The sequence below is a fragment of the Camellia sinensis genome, chromosome 2 (assembly GCF_055761805.1).
Source record: "Camellia sinensis isolate YWXY chromosome 2, ASM5576180v1, whole genome shotgun sequence".
Classification (NCBI taxonomy): domain Eukaryota; kingdom Viridiplantae; phylum Streptophyta; class Magnoliopsida; order Ericales; family Theaceae; genus Camellia; species Camellia sinensis.
The window spans coordinates 231,519,558-231,532,711 of NC_138962.1; positions in this window are offsets into that span (position 1 = coordinate 231,519,558).

Sequence of the window (13,154 nt, forward strand, 5' to 3'; positions counted from 1 at the left end):
AATTGTAAGTAAACAACATAATTACATATCTGCCATCATGCAAAAGTCTCTGAATAAGTTTCTGAGTGTTCGAAATCTAATCCATGAGAAATTGTATGTAAACACCATAATTACATCTCTGTCATTATGCAAGAGGGTTCGAATAAGTGTTCCAGTGTTCAAACCCTAATGCACGAGAACTTCTAAATAAACACTATAATTACATATCTGCTATTATGCAAGGCGGTCTGACAAAATTACCAAGTGTTCGAACCCTAATGGATGAGAAATTGTGAGTAAACACCATAATTACACATCTGCCATCATGCAAAAGATTCCAAATAAGTGTCCGAGTGTTCAAACCTTAACGCATGAGAAATTGTAAGTAAACACCAAAATTACATATCTGCCATCGTACAAGAGGGTCTGAATAAGTGTCTAAGTGCTCGAACCCTAATTCATGAGAAATTGTAAGTAAGCACCCTAATTAGATATATTCCATCATGAAAGTTGGTCCGAATAAGTGTCCGAATGTTCGAACCCTAATGCATGAGAAATTGCAAGTAAACACAATAATTATGTATCTGTCATCATGCAAGAGGGTCTGAATAAGTGTTCGAGTGTTCAAACGCAAATGCATCAGAAATTGTAAGTAAACACTATAATTACCTATCTGTCGTCATGCAAGAGAGTCAGAATAAGTGTCCCAGTGTTTGGACCCTAACGCACGAGAAATAGTAAGCAAACTCCATAATTACATATCTGCCATCATGCAAGAGGATCCGAATAAGTGTCTGAGTGTCCGAACCCTAATGCACGAGAAATTGTAAAGAAACACTGTAACTACGTATCTGCCATTATGAAAAACAGTCCGAATATGTGTCCAAGTGTTCGAACCCTAATGCATGAGAAATTGTAAGTAAACACCATGATTACATATATGCCATCATGCAACAGGGTCTGAATAAGTGCCCGTGTGTTCGAACCCTAATGTATGGGAAATTGTAAGGAAACACCCGAATTACATATTTACCATCATACAAGAGGCTCCGAAAAAGTGTCCTAGTGTTCGATCCCAAATGCATGAAATATTGTACGTAAACACCATAATTGCATATTTGTCATCATGCAAGAGGTCTGAATAAGTGTTCGAGTATTTGAACCCTATTGCATGAGAAATTTTAAGTAAACACGGCAATTAAATATCTACCATCATGCAAAAGTTTCCGAATAAGTGTCTGACTGTTGAAACCCTAATGCATGAGAAATTCAAACGAAACACCATAATTACATATCAAACATCATGCAAGAGGATCCTAATAAGTGTCCCTGTGTTTGAACCCTAATGCATGAGAAATTGTAAGTAAACACCATAATTAAATATCTGCCATTATACTACACGGTCCGAAAAAGTTTCAGAGTGTTCAAACCCTAATGCATGAGAAATTATGGGTAAATACCATAATTACATATCTGTCATCATGCAAGTGGGTCCAAATAAATGTCCGAGTGTTTGAACCCTAATACATGAGAAATTGTAAGTAACACCGTAATTACATACCTGCCATCGTGCGAGAGGGTCCGAATAAGTGTCCGAGTGCTTGAACCCTAATCCACGAGAAATTGTAAATAAACACTATAATTACATATATTCCATCATGAAAGAGGGTCCGAATAAGTGTCCGAGTGTACGAATCCTAATGCATGAAAAATTGCAAGTAAACACAATAATTATGTATTTGCCATCATGCAAGAGGGTCTGAATAAGTGCCCGAGTGTTTGAACGCAAATGCATGAGAAATTGTAAGTAAACACGATAATTACATATCTCCCATCATGGAAGAGGGTCCAAATAAGTGTCCGAGTTTTCGAACCCTAATGCACGAGAAATAGTATGCAAACACCATAATTACATATCTGCCATCATGCAAAAGTCTCCGAATAAGTGTCCGAGTGTTTGAGCTATAATGCATTGGAAATTGTAAGTAAACACCCTAATTACATATCTGCCATCATGCAAGAGGGTCCGAATAAGTGTCTGAGTGTTCGAACCCTAATGCACAATAAATTGTAAGGAAACACCGTAATTTCATATTTGTCATTATGGAAGATGGTCCGAATAAGTGTCCTAGTGTTCGAACCCTAATGCATGAGAAATTGTAAGTACACACCATAATAACATATATGTCATCATGCAACAGGGTCCGAATAAGTGTCCGAGGGTTTGATCCCTAATGTATGAGAAATTTAAAGTCAACACGATAATTACATATCTGCCATCATACTAGCGTGTCCGAATAAGTGTGCGAGTGTTCGAACCCTAATGCATGACAAATTGCAAGTAAACACCGGAATTACATATCCAACATCATGCAAAAGGTTCCGAATATGTGTCCGAGTGTTCGATCACAAATGCATGAAAAATGGTGCGTAAACACCATAATTATATATCTGTCATCATGCAAGAGGACTGAATAAGTGTCCGAGTGTTCGAACCCTAATGCATGAGAAATTGTAAGTAAACACCGTAATAAAATATCTGCCACCATGCAAAAATGTCTGAATAGTTGTCCGACTGTTCAAACCCTAATGCATGAGAAATTGAAAGGAAACATCATAATTACATATCTACCATCACGCAAGAGGGTCCGAATAAGTGTCCTAGTGTTTGAACCCTAATGCATGAGAAATTGTATGTAAACACCATAATTACATATCCGCCACCATGCAAGAGGGTTCGAATAAGTGTCCCAGTATTTGAACCCTATTGCGTGAGAAATTGTAAGTAAACACCATAAATACATATCGGTCATCATGAAAGACGGTTTGAGTAAGTGTCCGAATGTAAGAACCTTAACGCACGAGAAATTGTAAGAAAACAACATAATCACATATCAACCACCATGCAAAAGTGTCTGAATAAGTGTTTGAGTGTTCGAACTCTAATCCATGAGAAATTGTAAGTAAACACCACAATTACTTATCTGTCATTATGCAAGAGGGTCTGAATAAGTGTTTGAGTGTTTGAACCCTAATGCACGAGAACTTCTATGTAAACACTATAATTATATATCTGCCATTATGCAAGACTTTCCGACGAAGTTACCAAGTGTTAGAACCCTAATGCTTGAGAAATTGTAAGTAAACACCATAATTACATATCTGCCATCACGCAAGAGGGTCCAAATAAGTGTCTGAGTGTTCAAACCTTAACGCATGAGAAATTCTAAGCAAACACCATAATTACATGTCTGCCATCATGCAAGAGGGTCCAAATAAGTGTATGAGTGCTTGAACCCTAATCCATGAGAAATTGTAAATAAGCACCACAATCACATATATGTCATCCTGAAAGTGGGTCCAAATAAGTGTCCGAGTGTTCGAACCCTAATGCATGAGAAATTGCAAGTAAACACAATAATTATGCATCTGTCATCATGCAAGAGGGTATGAATAAGTGTTCGAACGCAAATGCACGAGAAATTGTAAGTAAACACCGTAATTACATATTTGTCATCATTCAAGAGGGTCCGAATAAGTTTCCCAATGTTCGAACCCTAATACATGAGAAATAGTAAGCAAACTCCATAATTACATATCTGCCATCATGCAAGAGGGTCCGAATAATTGTCCGAGTGTTTGAACCCCAATGCATGAGAAATGGTAAGTAAACACCATAATTACATATCCGCCATCATGTAAGAGTCTCCGAATAAGTGTCTGAGTGTTTGGGCGATAATGCGTGGGAAATTATAAGTAAACACCATAATTACATATCCGCCATCATGCAAGAGGGTCTAAATAAGTGTCTGATTGTTCGAATCCTAATGCACGAGAAATTGTAAGGAAACATCGTAATTATATATTTGCCATTATGAAAGACGGTCCGAATAAGTGTCTAAGTGTTCGATCCCTAATGCATGAGAAATTATAAGTAAATACCATAATTACATATATGTCATCATACAACAGGGGCCGAATAAGTGTCCGAGTGTTCAAACCCTAATGCATGAGAAATTTTAAGTATACACCATAATTACATATTTGCCATCATGCAAGAGTGTCTGAATAAGGGTGTGAGTGTTCGAACCCTAACGTATGAAAAATTGTAAGGAAACACCCTTATTACATATCTACCATCCCGCAAGAGGCTCCGAATAAGTGTCCCCGTGTTCGAACCCTAATGCACGAGAAATTGTTAGTAAAACAGTAATTAAATATTTGCCATCATGCAAAAGTGTCCGAATAAGTGTCCGACTGTTCAAACCGTAATGCATGAAAAATTCAAACGAAACACCATAATTACATATCTGCTATCATGCAAGAGGGTCCGAATAAGTGTCCCTGTGTTTGAACGCTAATGCATGAGAAATTGTAAGTAAACACCATAATTACATAACTGCCATTATACAACACGGTCCGAATAAGTTTCAGAGTGTTCGAACCCTAACGCATGGGAAATGGTAAGTAAACACCATAATTACATATATGCCATCATGCAAGATGGTCCAAATAAGTGTCCCAGTGTTTGAACCCTAATGCATGAGAAATTGTAAGTAAACACCATAAATACATATCAGTCATCATGTAAGAGGGCCCGAATAAGTGTCCGAATGTAAGAACCATAATGCACGAGAAATTGTAAGTAAGCAACGTAATTGCATATATGCCATCATGCAAGAGTCTCCAAATAACTGTCCGAGTGTTCGAAACCTAATCGATGAGAAATTGTAACTAAACACCATAATAACATCTCTGCCATCATGCAAGAGGGTCCGAATAAGTGTTCGATTGTTCGAACCCTAAAGCATGAGAAATTATAAGTAAACACTATGATTATATATCTGCCATTATGCAAGACGGTCCGACGAAGTTACCGAGTGTTTGAACCCTAATGCATGAGAAATTCTAAGGAACACCATAATTACATACATACCATCATGAAAGAGGGTCCGAATAAGTGTCCGAGTGTTCGAACCCTAATGCATGAGAAATTGCATGTAAACACAATAATTATGTATTTACCAGCATGCAAGAGGGTCTGAATAAGTGTCCGAGTGCTCGAACGCAAATGCATGACAAATTGTAAGTAAACACCATAATTACATATCTGACATCATGCAAGAGCATCCGAATAAATGTCCGAATGTAAGAACCTTAATCCACGAGAAATTGTAAGTAAAGAACATAATCCCATGTCTGCCATCATGCAAGAGTCTCCAAATAACTGTCCGAGTGTTCGAACCCTAATCCGTGAAAAATTGTGAGTAAACACCATAATTACACATCTCCCAACATGCAAGAGGGTCCGAATAACTGTTCAAGTGTTCGAACCCTAATGCACGAGAAATTCTAAGTAAACACTATAATTACGTATCTGCCATTTTGCAAGACAGTTCGACGAAGTTACCGATCGTTCGACCCCTAATGCATGATAAATTGTAAGTAAATACCATAATTACATATCTATCATCGTGCAGAGGGTCCAAATAAGTGTCCGAGTGTTCGAACCTTAACGCATGAAAAATTGTAAGTAACACCGTAATTACATACTTGCCATCGTGAAAGAGGGTCCAAACAAGTGTACGAGTGCTTGAATCCTAATCCATGAGAAATTGTAAGTAAACACCATAATTACATATATGCCATCATGAAAGAGGGTCCGAATAAGTGTCCGAGTGTCCGAACCCTATTGCATGAGAAATTGCAAGAAAACACAATAATTATGTATTTGCCATCATGCAAGAGGGTCTGAATAAGTGTCCGAGTGCTTGAACGTAAATCCATGAGAAATTGCAAATGAACACCATAATTACATATCTGCCATCATGCAAGAGGGACCAAATAAGTCTCCGAGTTTTCAAACCCTAATGCATGAGAAATCATATGCAAAAACCATAATTACATATCGGCCATCATGCAAGAGTCTCTAAATTGGTGTCTGAGTGTTTGAGCGATAATGCATTGGAAATTGTAAGTAAACACCATATTTACATATCTGCCATCATGCAAGAGGGTCCGAATAAGTGTCAGAGTGTTCGACCCCTAATGCATAAGAAATTTTAAGGAAACACCATAATTACATATCTGCCATTATGGATGACGGTCCGAATAAGTGTCCAAGTGCTTGAACCCTAATGCATGAGAAATTGTAAATAAGCACCTTAATTACATATATGCCATCATGCAACAGGGTCTGAATAAGTGCCCGATCGTTCGATCCCTAATGCATGAGAAATTTTAAGTAAACACCATAATTACATATCTACCATCATACAAGAGTGTCTGAATAAGTGCGTGAGTGTTCGAACCCAAATGCATGACAAATTGAAAGTAAACACCGGAATTACATATCCAACATCATGCAAAAGGCTCCGAATAAGTGTCCGAGTGTTCGATCTCACATGCATGAAAAATTGTACGTAAACACCATAAGTACATATATATCATCTAGAAAGAGGTCTGAATAGGTGTCTGAGTGTTCGAACCCAAATGCATGAGAAATTGTTAGTAAACACCATAATTAAATATCTGCCATCATGCAAAAGTATCCGAATAACTGTCCAATTGTTTAAACCCAAATGCATAAGAAATTGAAAGGAAACACCATAATTACATATCTACCACCTTGCAAGACGATCCGAATAAGTGTCCTAGTGTTTGAACCCTAATAAATGAGAAATTGTATGTAAACACCATAATTACATATCGGCCACCATGCAAGAGGGTTCGAATAAGTGTCCCAGTATTTGAACCCTATTGCGTGAGAAATTGGAAGTAAACACCATAAATACATATCGGTCATCATGAAAGACGGTATGAATAAGTGTCAGAATGTAAGAACCTTACTGCACGAGAAATTGCAAGAAAACAACATAATCACATAGCAACCACCATACAAAAGTGTCCGAATAAGTGTGTGAGTGTTCGAACTCTAATCCATAAAAAATTGTAAGTAAACACCACAATTACTTATCTGTCATTGTGTAAGAGGGTCCGAATAAGTATTTGAGTGTTTGAACCCTAATGCACGAGAACTTCGAAGTAAACACTATAATTACATATCTGCCATTACGCAAGACTGTCCGACGAAGTTACCGAGTGTTCGAACCCTAATGCTTGAGAAACTATAAGTAAACACCATAATTAAATATCTACCATCATGCAAGAGGGTCCAAATAAGTGTCCGAGTTTTCAAACCTCAATCCATGAGAAATTCTAAGTAAACACCATAATTACATGTCTGCCATCGTGCAAGAGGGTCCAAATAAGTGTCTGAGTGCTCGAACCCTAATCCATGAGAAATTGTAAATAAACACCATAATCACATATATGTCATCATGAATGTGGTTCCAAATAAGTGTCCGAGTATTCGAACCCTAATGCATGAGAAATTGAAAGCAAACACTGTAATTACATATCCACCATCATGGAAAAGTCTCCGAATAAGTGTCCGAGTGTTCGATCGCAAATGCATGAAAAATGGTATATAAACACCATAATTATATATCTGTCATCATGCAAGAGGTCTGAATAAGTGTCCGAGTGTTCGAACCCTAATGCATGAGAAATTGTAAGTAAACACCATAATAAAATATCTGCCACCATGCAAAAGTGTCTGAATAGTTGTCCGACTGTTCAAACCCTAATGCATGAGAAATTGAAAGGAAACATCATAATTACATATCTACCATCTTGCAAGAGGGTCCGAATAAGTGTCCTAGTGTTTGAACCCTAATGCATGAGAAATTGTATGTAAACACCATAATTACATATCGGCCACCATGCAAGAGGGTTCGAATAAGTGTCCCAGTATTGGAACCCTATTGCGTGAGAAATTGTAAGTAAACACCATAAATACATATCGGTCATCATGAAAGACGGTCTGAATAAGTGTCCGAATGAAAGAACCTTAATGCACGAGAAATTGTAAGAAAACAACATAATCACATAGCAATCACCATGCAAAAGTGTCTGAATAATTGTCTGAGTGTTCGAACTCTAATCCATGAGAAATTGTAAGTAAACACCACAACTACTTATCTGTCATTATGCAAGAGGGTCTGAATAAGTGTTTGAGTGTTTGAACCCTAATGCACGAGAACTTCTAAGTAAACACTATAATTATATATCTGCCATTATGCAAGACTTTCCGACGAAGTTACCAAGTGTTAGAACCCTAATGCTTGAGAAATTGTAAGTAAACACCATAATTACATATCTGCCATCATGCAAGAGGGTCCAAATAAGTGTCCGAGTGTTCAAACCTTAACGCATGAGAAATTCTAATCAAACACCATAATTACATGTCTGCCATCGTGCAAGAGGGTCCAAATAAGTGTCTGAGTGCTTGAACCCTAATCCATGAGAAATTGTAAATAAGCACCACAATCACATATATGTCATCCTGAAATTGGGTCCAAATAAGTGTCCGAGTGTTCGAACCCTAATGCATGAGAAATTGCAAGTAAACACAATAATTATGCATCTGTCATCATGCAAGAGGGTATGAATAAGTGTTCGAATGCAAATGCACGAGAAATTGTAAGTAAACACTGTAATTACCTATCTGTCATCATTCAAGAGGGTCCGAATAAGTGTCCCAATGTTCGAACCCTAATCCATGAGAAATAGTAAGCAAACTCCATAATTACATATCTGCCGTCATGCAAGAGGGTCCGAATAATTGCCCGAGTGTTTGAACCCCAATGCATGAGAAATGGTAAGTAAACACCATAATTACATATCCGCCAGCGTGTAAGAGTCTCCGAATAAGTGTCAGAGTGTTTGAGCGATAATGCGTGGGAAATTGTAAGTAAACACCATAATAACATATCTACCATCATGCAAGAGGGTCTGAATAAGTGTCTTACTGTTCGAACCCTAATGCACGAGAAATTGAAAGGAAACACCGTAATTTCATATTTGCCATTATGAAAGATGGTCCGAATAAGTGTCTAAGTGTTCGATCCCTAATGCATGAGAAATTATAAGTAAACACCATAATTACATATATGTCATCATACAACAGGGGCCGAATAAGTGTCTGCGTGTTCAAACCCTAATGCATGAGAAATTTTAAGTAAACACCATAATTACATATTTTCCATCATGCAAGAGTGTCCGAATAAATGTGCGAGTGTTCGAACCCTAACGTATGAAAAATTGTAAGGAAACACCCTAATTACATATCTATCATCCCACAAGAGGCTCCGAATAAGTGTCCCCGTGTTCGAACCCTAATGCAAGAGAAATTGTTAGTAAACACCGTAATTAAGTATCTGCCAACATGCAAAAGTGTCCGAATAAGTGTCTGACTGTTCAAACCGTAATGCATGAAAAATTCAAACGAAACACCATAATTACATATTTGTTATCATGCAAGAGGGTCCGAATAAGTGTCCCTGTGTTTGAACGCTAATGCATGAGAAATTGTAAGTAAACACCATAATTACATAACTGTCATTATACAACACGGTCCGAATAAGTTTCAGAGTGTTCAAAGCCTAATGCATGGGAAATGGTAAGTAAGCACCATAATTACATATATGCCATCATGCAAGATGGTCCAAATAAGTGTCCCAGTGTTTGAACCCTAATGCATGAGAAATTGTAAGTAAACACCATAAATACATATCAGTCATCATGCAAGAGAGCCCGAATAAGTGTACGAATGTAAGAACCATAATGCACGAGAAATTGTAAGTAAGCAACATAATTACATATATGCCATCATGCAAGAGTCTCCGAATAACTGTCCGAGTGTTCGAAACCTAATCCATGAGAAATTGCATCTAAACACCATAATAACATCTCTGCCATCATTCAAGAGGGTCCGAATAAGTGTTCGATTGTTCGAACCCAAATGCACGAGAAATTATAAGTAAACATTATGATTACATATCTGCCATTATGCAAGACCGTCCGACGAAGTTACCGAGTGTTTGAACCCTAATGCATGAGAAATTCTATGGAACACCATAATTACATATATACCATCATGAAAGAGGGTCCGAATAAGTGTCCGAGTGTTCAAACCCTAATGCATGAGAAATTGCATGTAAACACAATAATTATGTATTTACCATCATCCAAGAGGGTTTGAATAAGTGTCCGAGTGCTCGAACGCAAATGCATGAGAAATTGTAAATAAACACCATAATTACGTATCTGACATCATGCAAGAGCGTCCGAATAAGTGTCCGAATGTAAGAACCTTAATCCATGAGAAATTGTAAGTAAAGAACATAATCACATATCTGCCATCATGCAAGAGTCTCCGAATAACTGTCCCAGTGTTCGAACCCTAATCCGTGAGAATTGTGAGTAAACACCATAATTACACATCTCCCATCATGCAAGAGGGTCCGAATAACTGTTCAAGTGTTCAAACCCTAATGCACGAGAAATTCTAAGTAAACACTATAATTACGTATCTGCCTTTATGCAAACCAGTCCGACGAAGTTACCGATCATTCGACCCCCAATGCATGATAAATTGTAAGTAAACACCATAATTACATATCAGCCATCGTGCAAGAGGGTCCAAATAAGTGTCCGAGTGTTCGAACCTTAACGCAAGAGAAATTGTAAGTAACACCGTAATTACAAACCGGCCATCGTGAAAGAGGGTCCGAACAAGTGTACGAGTGCTTGAACCCTAATCCATGAGAAATTGTAAGTAAACACCATAATTACATATATGCCATCATGAACGACGGTCCGAATAAGTGTCCGAGTGTTCGAACCCTAACGCATGAAAAATTGCAAGAAAACCTAATAATTATGTATTTGCCATCGTGCAAGAGGGTCTGAATAAGTGTCCGAGTGCTCGAACGTAAATCCATGAGAAATTGCAAATGAACACCATAATTGCATATCTGCCATCATGCAAGAGGGACCGAATAAGTGTCCGAGTTTTCAAACCCTAATGCATGAAAAATGGTGCGTAAACACCATAATTATGTATCTGTCATCATGCAAGAGGTCTGAATAAGTGTCCGAGTGTTCGAACCCTAATGCATGAGAAATTGTTAGTAAACACCATAATTAAATATCTGCCATCATCCAAAAGTGTCCGAATAACTGTCCGATTGCTTAAACCCTAATGCACGAGAAATTGAAAGGAAACACCATAATTACATATCTACCACCTTGCAAGAGGGTCCGAACAAGTGTCCTAGTGTTTGAACCCTAATGCATGAGAAATTGTATGTAAACACCATAATTACATATCGGCCACCATGCAAGAGGGTTCAAATAAGTGTCCCAATATTTGAACCCTATTGCGTGAGAAATTGTAAGTAAACACCATAAATACATATCGGTCATCATGAAAGACGGTATGAATAAGTGTCCGAATGTAAGAACCTTAATGCAGGAGAAATTGTAAAAAAACAACATAATCACATATCAACCACCATGCAAATGTGTCCGAATAAGTGTGTGAGTGTTCGAACTCTAATCCATGAAAAATTGTAAGTAAACACCACAATTACTTATCTGTCATTATGCAAGAGCGTCCGAATAAGTGTTTGAGTGTTTAAACCCTAATGCACGAGAACTTCTAAGTAAACACTATAATTATACATCTACCATTATGCAAGACTGTCTGACGAAGTTACTGAGTGTTCGAACCCTAATGCTTGAGAAATTGCAAGTAAACACCATAATTACATATCTGTCATCATGCAAGAGGGTCCAAATAAGTGTCCGAGTGTTCAAACCTTAACGCATGAGAAATTCTAAGTAAACACCATAATTACATGTCTGCCATTGTGCAAGAGGGTCCAAATAAGTGTCCGAGTGTTCGATCTCAAATGCATGAAAAATTGTACGTAAACACCATAATTACATATCTATCATCTAGAAAGAGGTCTGAATAGGTTTCTGAGTGTTCGAACCCAAATGCATGAGAAATTGTTAGTAAACACCATAATTAAATATCAGCCATCATGCAAAAATGTCCGAATAGCTGTCCGATTGTTTAAACCCTAATGCATGAGAAATTGAATGGAAACACCATAATTACATATCTACCACCTTGCAAGAGGGTCCGAATAAGTGTCCTAGTGTTTGAACCCTAATGCATGAGAAATTGTATGTAAACACCATAATTACATATCTGCCACCATGCAAGAGGGTCGGAATAAGTGTCCTAGTGTTTGTACCCTAATGCGTGAGAAATGGTAAGTAAACACCATAAATACCTATCTGTCATACTGAAAGACGATCCGAATAAGTGTCTGAATGTAAGAACCTTAATGCGCGAGAAATTGTAAGTAAACAACATAATCACATAACTGCCATCATGCAAAAGTCTCCGAATAAGTTTCTGAGTGTTCGAACTCTAATCCATGAGAAATCGTATGTAAACACCATAATTACATATCTGTCATTATGCAAGAGGGTCCGAATAACTGTTCGAGTGTTCGAACCCTAATGCATGAGAACTTCTAAGTAAACACTATAATTACATATCTACCATTATGCAAGACGGTTCGATGAAGTTACCGAGTGTTCAAACCCTAATGCATGAGAAATTGATAGTAAACACCATAATTACATATCTGCCATCATGCAAGAGGGTCCAAATAAGTGTCCGAGTGTTCAAACCTTAACGCATGAGAAATTGTAAGTAAACACCATAATTATATATCTACCATCGTAAAAGAGGGTACAAATAAGTGTCTGAGTGCTCGAACCCTAATCCATGAGAAATTGTAAGTAAGCACCATAATCACATATATTCCATCATGAAAGTTGGTCCGAATAAGTGTCCGAGTGTTTGAACCCTAATGCATGAGAAATTGCAAGTAGACACAATAATTATGTATCTGTCATCATGCAAGAGGGTCTATATAAGTGTTCGAGTGTTCGAACGCAAATGCACGAGAAATTGTAAGTAAACCCCATAATAACCTATTTGTCATCATGCAAGAGTTTCCAAATAAGTGTCCCGGTGCTTGAACCCTAATGCATGAGAAATAGTAAGCAAACCCCATAATTACATATCTGTCATCATGCAAGAGGGTCCGAATAATTGTTTGAGTGTTTCAACCCTAATGCATGGGAAATTGCAAGTAACCACCATAGTTATGTATCTGTCATCACGCAAGAGAGTCTGAATAAGTGGTCGTGTGTTTGAACGCTAATGAATGAGAAATTGTAAGTAA